This window comes from Myotis lucifugus, unplaced genomic scaffold (genome assembly GCF_000147115.1).
Source record: "Myotis lucifugus unplaced genomic scaffold, Myoluc2.0 scaffold_55, whole genome shotgun sequence".
NCBI classification, from domain to species: domain Eukaryota; kingdom Metazoa; phylum Chordata; class Mammalia; order Chiroptera; family Vespertilionidae; genus Myotis; species Myotis lucifugus.
The window spans coordinates 699,274-716,191 of NW_005871103.1; the positions used below are offsets into that span (position 1 = coordinate 699,274).

At 44.3% G+C, this 16,918-nt stretch overlaps 1 protein-coding gene across 1 annotated transcript in view; it reads left to right on the plus strand.

Annotated features, from left to right (window-relative positions):
* The first annotated feature begins 6 nt into the window (after positions 1-6).
* The window catches only part of LRIG1 (leucine rich repeats and immunoglobulin like domains 1), a 102,128-nt gene continuing 85,216 nt past the window's right edge, over positions 7-16,918 (plus strand). Inside the window, exon 1 of the mRNA XM_023754037.1 lies at positions 7-29. The gene's annotated coding sequence lies outside the window, so the exon portion shown is untranslated. The remainder of the gene's footprint in view (positions 30-16,918) is intronic.

The window sequence follows — 16,918 nt, forward strand, 5'->3', positions numbered from 1 at the left end:
GGGGACCTGCCCGCCTGGACGCAGAGCCTGTGAGTGCCGCGCGCCGGGCTGCCCGCGTCCCGGGCGCTGTCACTGGGGCTGGGGCCGCGGGAGGCTTCTCCGGGGAGGCGGTGCGGGGTCTGTTGTGTGCGTGTGAAGTTGGGGGTCCTGGGAAACTTAGCGTGGGTTGCAGTGGGGAGATCGTGCTCCGGGCTCCGGAACGGAGAGGAGGGCGGGCGTGAGAAGTCTGCAAGGAGAAAGAAGAGTGTGTGAGTGAAGGTCTGGAGGAGAGAAGAGGGTGCTTGTGGGGCCTGGGGGTGCGCGAGCGGGGTCGGGAGGACCACCTGGGAGTTAGCGAGCGTGTCTGGTGTCGAGGTGAGAATGTGAATGAGAGTCCGGAGGTGGGTGTTGCTGCGTGTGTGTGGGTGGAGAGTGGGAAACATCTGGAGGGGAGAGTGTGAGGAAGTCTGTCTGTGGGTCTTTCTCTTTTCCACTCGTGTAACCCAACTCTGTGGTGTCTGAGCTCCTTGGCCTTCCAGTGGGTAATGAATGAAGGTGACTCCTGGCTCCAGGCTTGCAGTTACATTATTTATTAGTGACTTGCCTCACGCCAGGGCAGAAAGCCTTCTCTGGGGGACCCCCAAGTCGGAGGACCTTGAGAGTTCCTGGAAATCTGACTGCTGGGAGTTTGTCCTTTTCTGCTTGGTTGGCATTTTAGGGGACTGTGTTCCAGACCCTTCCTGCCTGTTCCCTGGGACCCCCCTTGGGCCTGATGATCCAGTGGCGGAGGCCCACCCTCTAGCATTTCTGCTTTATACATGGTGCCAGTTAGTTCTGGAGTAGTGCTACTTCAGGAAAGGGTGTCAGGGATTTGGTTGATTTAAGCAGTTTGTTTCACCCAAAAGAAGCTTTTTTTTTTTTCTGTGTTGTCAGGATTTTGGCCTATAGGACTTAGTGGGACACTTCTTAGAGGAGATTTGGCAGGAAAAAAAAATAGACATTTGTAAGCATGGTAGAGTATAACTTTTTAAACTTTTAAACAGCCTGGCCCATGAGTCAAAATCCTATTCAGTTATCAGTAACTAGCATCTCTATAGAACTGAGTGCCTTCCAGAAAAGCCGAGCAGGAGCAGTCTGCTTTTCAGTGGAGTAACTGGAAATCTTTCCTAGAGCATCAGAGAGGCACAGTAGTAACATCCGGCACGGCGTTCATTCACTCTGTAAAAAAGAGAAACTGGTGACACAAGTTTTAACCAGCACCGTGGCCTGATCTGAGGAAATGTGGCCTGGATGTTGGCTGCCCTCTGGGGAAGAGAAGAGTTAATTCCTTTTCAGTGTGAAGTTCTTGTGCCTCTGAAGATGGGGCCCAGATTTCCCTCGGACCACACTGCACACCACACACTTGTTGGGCGATCACGTACTAGAGTTCTGAAGCTGGGCCCTTGAGTTATGACTAGGTTTCCTCTTCCATATTCCGCTGCTTCTGTGGAGTTCAGTGACTTAGTGAAAGCCAGTGGTCACTGTGGGTTTTCACACAGGCAGTGGCCCTGTCAAGTCCTGTGAGTACATTGCACTTATGGGGTATTTTATTTAGTTGGGGCAGTCTGGGTATTGTGGCTTTTTTTTTTTTTTTTTACATGCTCTTAAGGTGGTTTTTCAAAAAGGTCATGTGGGCAGAATCAGAATAACTCTTGAGTGTTCACCTGTTGGAAGAGTGATTCCCAGGGCCATGTGCCAGGGGCAGAGTGGGGAAGGCGCTTAGTTCAGAAGTGGTGACTTCCCTGAGAGAGAGGACAGGGTGTCCTCGTATTTGCACTTTTCCTGTGGTCACAAGATCCACTTTACCTTGCCCTTTAATTTTTTGAGCACATCTACTGGTGGTTTTTTAAGCATTCTGCTGCCTAGGATGTTTTTGCATGGCATAAATAGCTCTAAAACTAGTCTTTTTTTATTCACACATGATAATCCGCAAATACCAAAAGGGGTGTTTGGAGCTTCTGTAGACTTGATTGCACTGATGATAGTGTTAACTGATGAGATTTTAATATGAGTGTGACTTCTGGCTATACAATGTTCAGTTCCAAAATGGGGATCCTCTGAAAATTTTGGAAGTTGTTATTTTTTTCTGATTAAAATAATCAGGCTATTTTTTTTTCCTCTAGACTTCTGATTTCCCATTTAAATCATTAGTCTTACTCTGAATTTTCCATCAGTTATATTACTGGCTGTGATTCAGCAAGACTTCAGGGAGAAAGTTTCTGTATAATAAAATATGTTGTAGTTTCACCAAGTTTATACTCTCTGAGTTTATATTGTATCTAGAAAATGCTTTGACCTAATTTATAACCCTATGAACAAGATTTACTGCAGCTAGTTCAATCAATTTCAGGCTGTGAGTTTGAGACAGAAAGGGACCTGTGGCTTTATAGAACTTATTTTTGGGGGGTGGGGTGTGGGCTTTTATAAACAGTGCACCTAATTTTGTAGTTGTTCTTAGGCCTAGCATAAGGAAAGTAAAACTTTTTAATAGTGAATTTCAGTGCAGTTTGAATAGAAGGAATGGAGTTGTCCTGGGCCTGAGGACAACTTATTCAGCACAATAACTTATAGTTGTAGCAGTCGAGCTGTAACTGAGTCTGCCATCCCATTACGTAGGTGAGATTGGCACAGTCCAACCAGCACATTCATAAATGGCACCAAGCACTGCCAAGCCTTATTCTAACTTCCCAGAAACTTAGAAGTTGAACTTCTTAGAATTCAGATATTTGCTTTCTTTGAAATTATTTTTGAGAGCATGGCTTTAGAAACTGTTGAAGTATTAAATACAGCATGCCTTAGACTCTTATCTGTGGCATACCGCAGCACAGGGTTGCTAGCTTAACTGCTCTCGGAGCTACATGATGGCCCAGTAGGGTGGTGACAGGAAAGAAGGGGGGCTCTGGAGAAGCACAATTCCTGATCCTCAATGTGCAGGAAGACGCCTGGCGTTCAGAAGCCAGGACACCAGATGGGTTATCCTCTGCCACATGAAGAGGAATGTGTTGGTTTGCCTTTATATTATGCCTCCTTATGTGTTTGCGGTTCCAAACCCGGGTGCCTTAAATCGTGGGTTTGGGTATGTAAGTGGCACTTAAGATTACTTTAGAAAAAAACCCACAAACCATGGTTGCCTTTGTAGTTGTGAAGCAAAGAGGGCCTTTGTCTTTCAAATTGTACAGCTGTGCTCTGAGGCCCAGGTGTGCAGGGTGCTGTGAATTAAAACTTTGGAAAATACTTCCCATCCTGTTTATGCAAATTAGATTTAAAATGCAGATGACCAAGTTGTTCAGGAACCCAAACGGAGATTCCTGTGTGTGTTTTTTAAGAAGTAGATCATTGTCCGGATTGTCCTGAGGTCTTCATTTCCTCCAGTTTGTTTCGGTTTTTTGGTTTTTTGTCTCTGTCTCGTTAAACAAGCACTCAGGAGACAATGAACATCTTCCTACCTGTCGGATGGGCAAAGGGTGGTTTGGAGTAGCACCTGGGGAAGTGGCAGAGAGAACCTCTGCAAGGTGAGAGGGCTTTCACAGTTCTGCTTTAGCTGGAGCTCCGAGGCCTTTTGCACCCAGTGTCAGAAGCGTGGCCTTGCTTCTCCTGGAACACCTGTGGGTAACTAGTTCTCCGACACCTTTTTTCTGAGTGAGGGGAAGCCTCTGGCAAATAACACTGGCTGCCTTGAGAGAGAGTCCCCCTGACATGAAATTACAGCCATAAAATCTAATCTTTGAGTGCTCAGAGACACCCCTCCCCCCATGAGCTTTCTGGCACAGTGTCCCTCTGCCTTTAGGGTGTCAGAGCTGTTCTTGCCCCCTTTTCAAGGGACGGTTTTAAACAGAAGTGTGTTCATCTCTCTCCATAATTACATTTGATTTTTTAATGTATTGTTGGCAGTGATTCTTCACCTTGAGAAAGATGAAGACTATTCAGCTATAAGCACAGCTGGTTCCTAGGGGACATCCCAGTGTGGGGCACCCCAGCTCTTCTCAGGCGGGAGGTTCCCCCTGCAGTGTTAATGCCTTTGCCTGGGTTCCCCGTGCAGCCTTCCCTGAGCAGTGGAATGGCCTCTGGCTGACCTTTCTCTCCCTCAGACACATGCTCACAATGAAAGGGCCTCCCCCCACCCCCATTCTGCAGAGGTGTCTCCTTGGTGCAAAGTCTTTTCAGCACCCCCTCTCTCAGGGTGGACAGGAATGTAGGAGGGTTTTGTGTGACTTAACATTGCACCTGGACCAATTTTGTGCACCTGCTAAAGCCTGCAGATCTGGTAGCAGGAAGGCGGAAGGAGGTTGTTTAAAATAGCCTCTGGTTATTTTAAAAGTGATATTCACAGGCAAAGGCATCTAGAAAAGGGACTCGTTGAATTGAAAGTCACTATAAGCAATAAGGAATATTGGTTGTCCCAGGACTTTTTAATTCTTTTTTTTTGTGTTTTTTTTTTTGTTTAAACTCAGAGATTCCTCTGACATACTCCATAAGTTGAACTACTTTAAGCTTCATGAGCAAGCCTAACTTTCAGCTCTTTGAATGAGCTTGGTGACATTTACTCTCTGGGGACTGCCCCCACCTCAATTTGAAACCCTGCAATTTGAAACCCTGGGGGTCGTTTAAAAGCAATAGGACTCTGGGCTGTGTTAATATTCAGAGCTGTTTACAATGGATGCAGTTTCAAAGGCAGAAGGCGGTGCTTGAGACGAGAGGGAGGAGGGGTGGGGGAAACATTCCGAGGCAGAGGAGGAGAAGTATCTAAAAATCCTCAATGTTCCCGTCCTGTGGGAAATTCAGGAACTGTTAGTGGGTTTTTTATGAGTTAAGCATGACATTGAGGCAGTGGGGTCCAGTCAGTCTACCTCCTGGCTTTAGTCCACGTTGCGTGTCTGTAATGTGCTGGTCTCCTACTTTTATTTCGTGGTGGTGGTCGCCCCGGGGGGGGGGGGGGCGGTGGGGGGCGGTTGGTAAGCTCAGATCTGCTGTCATCTCTCCATGCAGAGAAGTAGGACTTTGAATGCCAGAGGTTAAAATTTCCACAATAGTTGACTTGTTTGGAACCTGCACTTATTTCTTGTAAACTGCAGAGTATAGAATAGCTGTCCAGGCTTACCAATTAGTTGGCCAATTACATGACGGGCTGAGAAGTTTTCTAGTGAAGAACTTAGTACATCTATTCTTGTCATTAAGCAAAATGAATGGATAAAGACTATATAAAAAATGAAAATTGTGGTTTGTATAAAGTCCAGTTGGGGTTGCCAATTTATATCCTGTTTTTTGTTTGTTTCTTTGGAGGGCTATGCTTATGTATTTTTCTTATCCAAAAGCTTTATGGTTTATATGTTGATATACTGTATGTTTTATATAATTTAATACTTTATACGTGGTTTCTATCCATAAAATACCTTATACATTGTCTTCTGAAACACAAGCCATAAACCCAGTCTGCTTATAAAAGTCACCATATTTTCTAAAACACCTGTTTCTCCATTTCCCTGTGTCCTTCCCGCTGTTCTTCTCAGTGTCCTCCACATGGGCATTTGCTGCCCAGCTGTACCCACATCTTGGTTTGGGTTACTGATGGGGAAAAGAGTGGATGAGGGTGAGGCTTTCTTCACCTTTATTCTGTTAAATTGGGGATGTTCTCATCTAGTGATCACACAGAGTGCACACCCCTCACTGGCAATAGTGATGAAGACTTGAAAATTATTTCTAGGGTCCATCCCTGGCCCCACCACCCTGCAGTGATGTGTGTGATATGGGTAAAACCCTTTCCTTTGTTTCTTAAAAGGGATCATAATATTCTGTCTTACAGCTGCTGTGAGGACAAAGTTAGATGACACGTGTTTAGCCCAATTCCACAGTGTGGGTTGGTCAATTTGCTGATGACTCCAGAGCACAGTTTGAAAGTTAAGGCCTCAGTAGATCAAATTGCGCATCCTCTCCCATGGCCAGTCTCTCCTAGACTTCCTGGTGACAAAGGCTCTCCTGGGGAAAGTTTACTTTTCTGATATGAAGGCTCCTTTTGGGTTGGGCAGGGTGGCAGGGCTTACCCCACGCAGCCTTCTCGAACCATTCGGTGTTTGGTGATATGTATGGAGAGAAACAGTGAAACTTCCTGTGCCCTTGGGAAGCTCTGATGGACAGGCGAGAAGCTATCAACAGTTGCAACAAATTACACAATTAGCAAAAATTATGGAGGTGGTTTATAAATGTATTCCAGTTGCACAAATACTTCTATTAGCATTTTCCTTTTGGGAGGTGGGGTGTGGGAAGGAGGCAGGGGAGTGAGAGGCCCTTAAACTAATAATTTTATCCTATTATTTCCCAGGGGTTCATGGAAACTGAGCCTGACCAAGATGCAAGTAACTCCTCTCTGTCAATAGCTCCGAAAAATGCAGGTGTGCTCCTCCAAACCCGGGTTAGGTTACAGGCTGTGGCCGGCTGAACCCTGCACTGTACCCACTTCTCTTTGGAAATATTTGAGGGAGGAGGAGGTGTGAGCGGAGGCAACTGTTGGGTTGTATGCAGAGAGCTCTGACGTTTTTCTTTTATTTTGGTTTTCTTGCAGTCCTAAGGTAACTGTTAGAGGACCACGGCAGTGAGCACGAGTCACTTGAGGAACTGAGCCAGGGTGCCACCTGAAGAGCCATGTGCCCTGGCTCCTCTGAGTCCCTCAGGGAATGGCCACAGCTCACAGCCCTGCCCACATGAACGGCTCCGATTGTTTGCGTCTTTACTGTTTAATTTAGCACAACCGGTAAAGCTCATTGTGCGAACAACCAGCCCGTTCATCCCTGTGAGTCTAGTACATCTTGGCTTCCTTATGAACCAGGATGCAGGTTCCAATCACTGCCTGTTCAGTTTGTTTTGGCAAAAGGTGCCAGTCAGAGCGTTTAAAGAAAGCATGGCCTGTCTTTTTAAGCACTCTGCATTGATAAGTCTACATTTTTGCAGTGAGCAGTTCTCTCATCTTTTAAGATGTGCAAGTATTTTTTTCTCAAGGTCTCATATTATTAGTAAGAAATGAATGAAATGAGTGAAGGTCTAACCTGCAAGCAGAATTAGCTGGTTATTGAGAAACAAAGTGGAGATAATAGGTGGGTGTTTTTTTTTTTTATCTGATTAAAAAAAAGAATCTCACAACTTCATCTTCTAAGGCGCCATTGTGTAGCATTTAGCAGGTGTCCCTCCCATCCCCCTTCCTGTCCGTTGCTTCTTCCACCAAATTACAATTTGCCCTTCAAATAATTTGCTACTTACTCGGACAGAATATACTTTGCACTGATAAATTCCTTCTCACTGGGTTACCTACTTGATGGAGGCCTGTTAGACACTCTGAGAAGGATTGAGCTTTTGAACCGGGGACAGATATTCTCGCTTTAGTTCCAAATCTTGTGTTTGCAGTGCTCTGTGTGTGGAAGCATTTGTATCTCGAGTCTTAGCACTTTGCGGGGTGGAAAGAAATCTGCAGGCTGGGCTTTGCCTGGGCTGTGACAGCTACCGCTGACGGGAGGTCCGCTGTTGGAGATTGAGCATCTTTCTCTTGTGAGAAGATCTGAAAAATCTGATTTAAAACAAAATTCTGAATTCAGGGACCATTAGATGTGCAGCCAGCTACTTGAGTAAACTCACTGTTAGTGTGGAACATTTCTTCGTTTCTTCTTACCTGTTACTATGGGGATAACAGACATCTACATAAGTGGACAGAATAATGAACTCTATGTACCATCCCCCAGCTTTTAGGAATCAACCCTCGGCTCCTCTTGTTTGATCTACATCCCAGTACACCTACACCTCCATTTTTCTGGGCTTCCAAGCATATAGTTTTATTTGTAAATGTATATGTATGGTTTTTAAAAAATAATAGCTTTGTTGAGGTATAAATCATCATACAATTCACTAAAGGGTGTTTTAAGAAATGTGAATTTGAACTTTTTGAAAACAGCTTTTAAATGTTTTTTGCAAAGGGAATCTTGGTAAGCAATATACTTATAGAATGTTTCTTGAGCACATACGGCATGCACTCTTAATTTATGTTTTCAGAGTACAGTTTTTTTGGTTTTTTTTTTCCACTTCAGGAAGGGCTGAGAGAGTTCTTTTGTTCTGGAGCCTTTGCCAGAATCCTGTGGTTCTGATGAACTCTCCTCTCTCCCAGCAGCTCTTAATAGGGAGGCCTCTACTCTGCTATTAATTGTTGATCGGAATCCATTAGTGAACACACATAATTTCGAATGGGTCATTTAAAAACTGGTTTTTCAGATATTGTTACTTAATAGAGGGATAATTAGCCATTGGTTGTAGTTAAGTCCTGAGTCTGAATTGAGTTAACTATTGTTTACTTTGCAAGGCCGACCCTCCAGCTGTGGCTACTTGAGGCTGCTTTAAATAGAGTCTGAGGCACTCTGTAAGAAAGTCCTCAAAAAGCAAAGAACTGGGTTCCTGGAACCCTCTGTGCTCGATTTAAACTTCACACAGATTTGAAAATGCTTTTGTCCAAGTAGCTGCAGAATGGTCTTGTCTGTTTTGTTTAATTTCTCCACAGCCTGTTACTTTGTTGGTTAGGAGCCCCTTTTAGAATAGATTTCATGATGGCTCCAGCTTAATTAGGAATGAGTCACGTGTCATCCGAGTTCCATTCACTTGAGCCTAGTTTATAGAATGATTTCCATATTCTATTTGTGAAAATCTGATTTCATATAGATTATTGAGTGGTTTTAAAAGCTGTCCAACATGGTCAGGTTCAACTTATGGTATATTAAGCTTAATTATATTTATGTGATATTTAATTAGATACCATCTTACAGTAGATTCTATGTTTAGAAAAGTGGAAGCACATGCCAAAGGGTTTAAAAAAATTTATGGGGGGAGGAAAAAACTTACAGTTGAGAAGTTCCAGCTAGGAATTTAAGTTCTGTTTTGCAAATCGGGAGAACTTCATTCTTCATTTGATTTCAGCAGAGAGCTCAGCACCATGCATCTTACCTACATTGTAGTTTTCATTAAAACACTTTTGTGTGTCTGTGATTTTCTCCCTCCACCTGGGCTGGTGAGGTTCTGGCACACGAGCTCCCAGTGCTTGCAAAGCCTGTAAGCAGCCAGAGGAGCTCCTTGCTCCCCGGGAGTGGGTTGTTGATGCAAGAAATGATGGATGCTGACGCTGCAGCCCGAGTGGGACGGGGTTTCCTTCCGAGTTGGGTTTGGAGGAGAGGAGATCCAGAAAGCAAACTAAAATGTTTTGCAGCTATTAAGGTCTGCCCCATCCCAAATTCCTCTGAATGTTTTCTCAGATTTGGTGTCTGTGTAGGACTCTTGGCCACGGTGGTTTGGCCTCATCGAGGGGTGTGCTTTGCCCAAGAGAAAAATCAGGAACTCTTCTATGGAGGTTTGGATTCTTTCACAAGTTCATTTGAAACAGGACTTAGAAATGATTAAATTATATTGAATTCCAGACTGTCTTAAAATAAAGACTGGTAAATATCATTTATTTTGGGGGTGTGTGTCTAGGGAACTTGATTATATATGAGGTCTTAGAGCTCAGTTCATCCTTCTGGGCAGAAAGGAGCCCACATTTTCACTAAGTTTTTTAAAGAGTTCTTGACCAAACAGGAATAAAACTACTGGCTCAAAAAGGAAAAAGTATAATTTTCTTGGAGCTACCAAGGGGAGAATGTGGTAGGATAGGAAAATAGCCCATGGCTAGGTCAAGAGACCTGGGGGTTTTGTTTGGCAACGTGACTTTGGGCTAAGCAGTTAATTTCCTTTCTGTAAAGGGCTGTGTGACTTCCAAGACTCCTTGCGTTCAGGTTTATGATTTTATCCTAAATGAAGCAAAGAAGGAATAAACTTACTACTCATTGGATGGTAAGAATTAGTAAATGGGTCTGTGTGTCTAGAGTACTTACTTAAAAATAATTTTTGAGTGGTTAGTGCTTCTGAGTGGAATCTTCGGGTGAATGCCCGAGCAGCACAGGGACAGAGGGTGTGTGTGGGGGACTCAGGGAGGGGTCCTTTCTTGGGTCCTTTAGGTGTTGTTGAGGGGAGAAAATACCCCATGGTATTTCTTTCTTTGATGGTGCCTCCTTTTTGCCTCTGGCCCAAAGACTACTGTGAAAACTGCTGCAAACCTACTTTATTTCCTTTGTAAGAATTTAGGTAAAAAATGGTAAATAAATGAAGGGCACATTTTCCCAAGGAGTCGCGTATCTCTGCCTTTCTTAGGGCCACTGCGGGCAGCACCTCCCGCAGGCCTGTAGTGCATGGTTGGGATGTGTGCAGTTGGAGGTGATGCCCATAAACTGCCTTGAGTGACTGGGCAGGCCCCCTGTAACAGATTCAGTAGTGATCCCCGGAGGAAGGGCAGCTGCACACCTCGCGGTGTGTCTGCCCTCCCTAAGCTGGCTCTCACCATCGACTGCAGGAGCACGGCAGCTATCAGAGTAGCGTGCAGCCCTTTACCCCGGAGATCTTTAGTGTCTGCCTTTCATGGTGGCAACTCAACAGCTTCATATGCGCAGTCCAGTGGCTTGAATGATCCAATTTTGGTCTTTTTGAGGGGTCAGATTTTTACCACATCTGTCCATCTGCCTGGGTTTTCATTGGTTTCCTCTCGGTCAAACACTGTTTTTGTGAAAGTCATGCTCCCTATCATAACTGGACTCCTTAAGACTTGCTCTATCCTGCTGAGTAGAAGCCTTTATTTTGTGTCTGAATAGCTACCTTTCTTCCACGTGGAGTTTGTTCATGCCTTCAGTGGGATTTCTTGGGCTTTTCCCTTCCATATTCTTTGTCATGTAAATTTCCATAAGGAGGAAGCTTTGGATTTTTTCTCTTTCTTTAGAACAAATTCTTGGAATTTGGAGCCTGGTTTGGGGATACAGCTAGAATGCAGTGAAATTAGAGGTACACTTAGTGGTTTGGAATTTCTTGACAGGAAGTTTAACAGGAATTAGAGACTAATTTAGGATTAAAGCAAATAGTCCAAAGAACTAGACTTTTTTTCTTTTTTAAAATTCTCCCTTCAAGGCCTAAAGATGGCCTTTTCCCATGTGCTTTCTCAGATCAAAATAGGCCCAACAACCCTCCGCCCTCCCAGGAGCCTCCGTCAGTGTCAGGCATTCTCTCTGTTATGCACTTGCCCTTGTTCTGTGGGTTGTTTTTTTAATCTAATCCTCTCCTGGAGGATTGTCAGTCCATCTGGTTAGGTAACTTTTCACAGATCTGTCTTTTTTCTCCACTTGACTTGAAAGCAGCAGGATTGTTCAGTTTCATGTACCTAGGAATCCCTTGCTAATGACTTGTTTATTGCCTGTGACTTTCCTTCCTGGTACTTTTTTTTTCTGCGTTAGAAACGATCCCACACTTTTCTTCCTTTCCCAAAGGGGTTCTGAGGCTTACTCCTCAGTGGGATTCCCGCTGTGGACCTGTGTGGAGGACCTACACGTGCTTTGGAACTTAGATATCATGAGTAAAGGGGCATTTTCTTTGTGCTGAGGACCTGTGTTCTCGTGACGAACCAGGGATGGCTAAGGGATGATTTCAGAGGCTTTCTTCAGTCCCGGGTGCTCCGTGCAGGGCCTGCCTTCCCTGAGAAGGTTGGCTGCTGGATTGTCTGAGGTTACATGTCAGAGAGAACTTTTGCAGAGAATATTTTACCCAAAACAAAAATTATGGATGGTCTTCTCTTCCTTTCCCCTTTCTCTCCTTATTTTCTACTTTCTGCTTGAGAACCACTTCAAAGAGTCAGATGTGTTGGTGCCAGACGCCAGGCAGTTATTGTTAAAAGAACTTGGAAATATAATTGAAAACAAACTTTGTTGAGAAAAGCCGATCTAGGCGAGCTCTTACTTTGAGGGAGTGGAGGGTTCCAAGTTTTCCCTCTATTTGGAGCTGATGTCTCTGAACACTTGTTCTGTGAGATGAATCATCTGTGAATTCTACATCTGGGAGTTATAGATTGGGAAATGGCATTCTTTTAAATGTGGAAGAAACACAAAAGCTTAAAGTTACAGTGTAGTTGGAAAATTCTAGTCAGACTTAAAAAATGAGCATTAAGGTAAAATTGGCTGAATAATTGGATTGAGATTATGATACTGAAAATAGACATGTCCATGTATGGGAAGCAGTGTGACGGCCACACTTACTTAGTTAGGACCCCCTCCCCTTTGTTTTGGGACAGATTACATTTAAACATTTTTCATAAATATTAAATAATCAGGATCATTAGAACTTAGTTAAAGCAAGTAGGACTTGCGAGTCTGAATTTATTTTAGCATTTGTTTTGAACTCTTCAAATAAGTTCAAGTTGTCAACCAGGGAAGAGCCCAGAAGAGTGCAGTGTGCAAGGGTCTCCTGGGAAGGGAAGGCTGTGTCCCTGACCTCGGCAGAGCCCCACTTCCTTCTGCGGGCGTGGTGACGAGGGGGTGGCGGTGGGCACGAAGCAGTCATACTTGAGGTGGCACAGTGGCTCTGGAGCCTGGCTTCCTGGATGACCTTGGGCAATTTACTCAGCTTCCCTCTGACTCAGTTTCCTCTTATGTTCAAAGGATAATTGAAGTGTCCACCTCGCTAACCTTGTTATGAGAACAACATTGAAATACTTTTTAATTTTTAGAAGAGGGCCTAACAGCAGAAGCCTGAGGAAGGTTAGTTATTATAATAAGTATAGCGGTAATGGCAGTTCATCTTTTTGCAGCAGGGCCCATGTACATTAATTTAATTATCATCCTAACTCTATGAAATATGTCACTTCCATATGGTACATGAGGCCAGAGGGGTGACTCGCTTGCCCAGGGTCTAGCACTTGCCAGAGTTAGCCCTCCAACCTGACTCTGCAGGCTGTCTTTGGAAAGAACACTGCAAGACTAGTACTGTCTGCCTTCTGTGTTTGTCTTGCCTCTCCTGCAAGTTTGTGAGCTCCTTGAGGCCCGTGATCGATCCTTCAACTCTCCGGTGGCCTGCAGTACCTGCTCGTGGAGCAGTGCTCCCAACGGCGTCTTCATGGCATCTTGCAGAGCATGCTTCCTCGTTGGCAGGCTGGTGTGTCAGAACCCATTTTTGGTGTGCCCCTTTGGCATATGTCTCCCCATCTGTTGTTTATTGTTTCTGTTAGGTTGTGGTTTGTGTTCCTGCTCCATGTTTCTTTGGTTTCTGGAGCAACTGCGAATATTATATGCTTGGGGATCAGGAAAAGTAAACTATTTATAAACAGTAAAGTATCCTTGGGTTTGGAAAGTGTTTTTCTCAAATGCCTGTGTATTTGGTGGCTTTATTATAATCTTACCCACGTAGCCTTAGACAGTTTGCAGATCGAGGCACATTTAAAAGATGGGTGAGTCCTAGGCTGGCCTTGTGTAACCCGCTTACAGACAACCTTGGCGATAAGGCCTTGGTGTTAACGCTGACCTGACTTGGTGTATTTTTAACTCCAGAACATATAAACAGTTTAGCCTGCCGATGGAGTTTATGCTGCCTGAAATCCTGGACATGCCTTGGGCTGTGTGGCCCTGTGAGGTGGATGTGGTCCTGGGAGACTGCTATGGCAAGGGACTCATGGCCCCCCACCTTTCATTTTTAAAAAGGACCACAGCAGAGATAGATGAAAGGAAGAACAGTAAAATTCATCAGTGATTTTGCATGGTAAATTGATGTTCACCTTTTCTTCTACACCATTTCTGTTTGTTATACAGACTTTAAGGGGAATGGAGAGCTTTACACTCACATTGGTTCTGCTTCCCTTTTAGCCACAGGGGTCTTTGCAGAGTCACTGGTTGGAACACACAACTCCCATTGCCCAGAGCTTTGGCTGTCCAGCCACCTCTCCACCTTCATCATTCCTTCCTGGCTGGCTCCATGAGCCCTGGCCACAACGCGGGACCTTTTTCTAGGCTCTTATAACACTGCAGGTCACATGTCCCTTACATCCTGTCCCCTCTGCCTGAAGAAATGCTCTTCCTCTGTGCCTTGCAGACTCCTACTCATCCCCCTGAAAGGTCTCTTCCCTGGAACCTGTGCTGACCTTCCCTCTGGGTTAGATTCTTGCCTGAGGACTGCAGTCCTTTATAGAAGTTTCATGTGATATTTGGTTATTGTCTGTTGCCTGGTTAGTCCGTAAGCTCCCTGAAGGCAGGGCTGGCTTTGTTTCTGATCCACCATTGTATTCCCAGAATCTAGCACAAAGCCTGGGACACCTTCATTGCCAGTACAGACACTGACGTAGATAGAGTTATTGGTGTTCATTCTGTGTGTTCCTATAAATCCTATAGAAATACTTCTCCCAGACACTTTGGATAATTCGGGCCTCCCAGGAGCTCACCTATTTGTAAATTTCCTAAATATGCGTCATCTGTGTGATAGTTTCCTCCACTCCCCACCAAATACTAGTGTTGAGAAAGGTAGAAGAATGGAAAGGAAGGAAGATGCAGCAAATAGAATGGGTGGTCTTTTTAGTCCCTCTGTTGTGGGAAGGTGGCTTTTAAATCCTGCATCCACGTATTGTATTGGAACTGAATCTCCTTTCCAGTTGAAGCACATGACCTGTATCCCACAGGGTCCCGGGCATCGCTTCCCTTCTGGACCTCGGAGGCTGTCCCTGGCAGGTGGGCGGCCGGACAGCTCTCCTCTGTGTTGTGTTTGGCGGGGGGAGCCCACGGTGCGTTTCCCAACTGTGACATGGCTCTCATCTGCTCTTGCTGGAGCCGATGTTTGGAGTCTGCTTTTTCAGAGTTGACACTGCAGGGGAGAGTTGCTTCTTGCACAGACTGAGGCTGTCTAGACACCCTTCCCTTGTGGTTATTCTGCTCAGTTTATGCTGAGCTCTGGCCAGGCAGCTGGTTTGGGTTGCTTGGCTCTTCGTTATTTTGCTAAGTCCTCTACTTTGACAAGAAGGGTGACCAGGCACGGTTGTTTTTCTCCCTCTTTGCTGGCAGAGCAAGCTGTAAGAACACCAAGGGCAGGTTACCATGCCCACGGTGGTGCAGGCCCAACTAGCAACTTAGATTCCCAGAAACTTCCACAGCAGGAGACTTTGGGCAGATGGATTTCTAAACCTGGCCCGTTTTGGCGTGGACTTCAGGTGTGGGCCTCAGGTGTGGGCAGTCTCCTGGGGATGCTCGCGAGAGGGTGGGAAGGCTGCCTTCTGCCCAGGGAGCTCTGCCTCCTGGTATTGGTATCGAGGTCTTAGGCTGTGTTCTGCAGGCAGGCCCTCCCTTGCGTACCCAGTAAGCTGTGATGGTTGAGGAAGTTGACTTTATGTTAAAGGGGTTTTGTGCTGTTGACCTGTTTGCCTAGTAACCATGCCTTTATTTTCATTACTTCTAATTTTCTGGTAGACATGTTTATTGAATAAAGAGGAAACTACAAAAGAAGAAAGAATAATTGATCTCATTATTCAGTGATAAACATTATCACTTTGTTGTGTACATTTCCAGTAATGTCTGTTGTTGAATACGTTTCGAGTTAATATTGTTTAAACAAAATTAGGGTTGCTATTCATTTGTAATTCTGCTTGTAAAAGTTTTTAATTGAGGCATAATTAATATATAACATTAGTTTCAGGTATACAACATAATATCTGCTTTTTTTATAAAATGTTAAAGCATGAATATTTTCTTCAACTTTAAGCATTTTTAAAAAATACGGTGTAAGTAATAATTAAACTTCTTCTGATATTAGGCATTTAGGTTTTTTATAAGCTTAGGTAAACATCCTTATACATATATGTTTATACATTTGTTTCCTTAGGATGAGTTACTGAATCCACATTGCTTTGGGTATGCAAATTCTTAAGATTTGAAAGCACTGCTCCTAGGGGCCACTAATTTCTGTTGAAATTGTGCCCATTTCCTCCACACCCTCACAAACATTAGATCCTTTTGTTTTCTGTAACCGTACACCAATTTAATACATGAAAATTGCATTGAATTATTTTAATCTGCATTTTATTTTTTAATTTATTTTTCTGATGCTTAGTTAGGCACATAAATGATCTTAGTGCCCTCAACTGTGAACTTTGGGCTTGAACACAAATATGTATCCCTAATTCAAGAGAGGGTGTCTTTCTGAGAGCAGTCAGAGCCAGCCTGTGTGCCCGGGCGCCCCTACCTACAGCTGGTAGGCATCAGAGCCGATTAGCATGGTGGAGAACCCCTCAGGAACAGCTTCCAGCAAATGGAAATTATTTTAAAACAAATTGATGTGGTTTTTCTGTCAAACCTACTTGGAGCATAAACAAGGTTGGACTGGAAGCTGCTTCCCGTCTAAGAATGAGTGTGTTTGGAATGTGGCTTTCAGCAAAGTAAACATGGTCTTGAAAGTAAGTTGTCATTGTGTTGGTCTGATCTGAAAAGTAAGAGTAGAACTAACTATCCGTTGCTCAGTCGGACTGGCTGGAGGCCTTCCTTCATTTGTCTTCCTGCCTGCTGCAAGGTCACTCCTTCCTCTAAAGCAGTGGTTCTCAACCTTGGCTGCACATTAGAATCACCTGGGAATTTTTTGAAAATCCTGATTTCTGGGCCTCGTCCTCCGGAAATTCTGTTTCTTTGTTAACTAATGTTGTGGCCTCACCCCATAACAAACAATTTCCGGAGGATGAGGCCCAGAAATCAGGTTTTTAAAAAGATTCCCAGGTGATTCTAATGTGCAGCCAAGGTTGAGAACCACTGCTGTAAAGGTTTTAAAGGTGAGGACGAACTTGGGGTGGGAAGAGTTAAAGGGAAAGAAGTGCCCAGTCAATTTCTGTGGTAAGATAAACATTTTAATCTTAACCTCTTTGCCATGGAGGAATATCAAAAACATCTTGTGAAATACTTAACTCTGTGTGAGTGTGGACTTTGTACAGGACTTGTCTGATCTCTGCATCTTTGGAATTCTTTTGTTCAGTTGCAAGGTTGGTTCCCCCCACCCTTAGGGGACAATT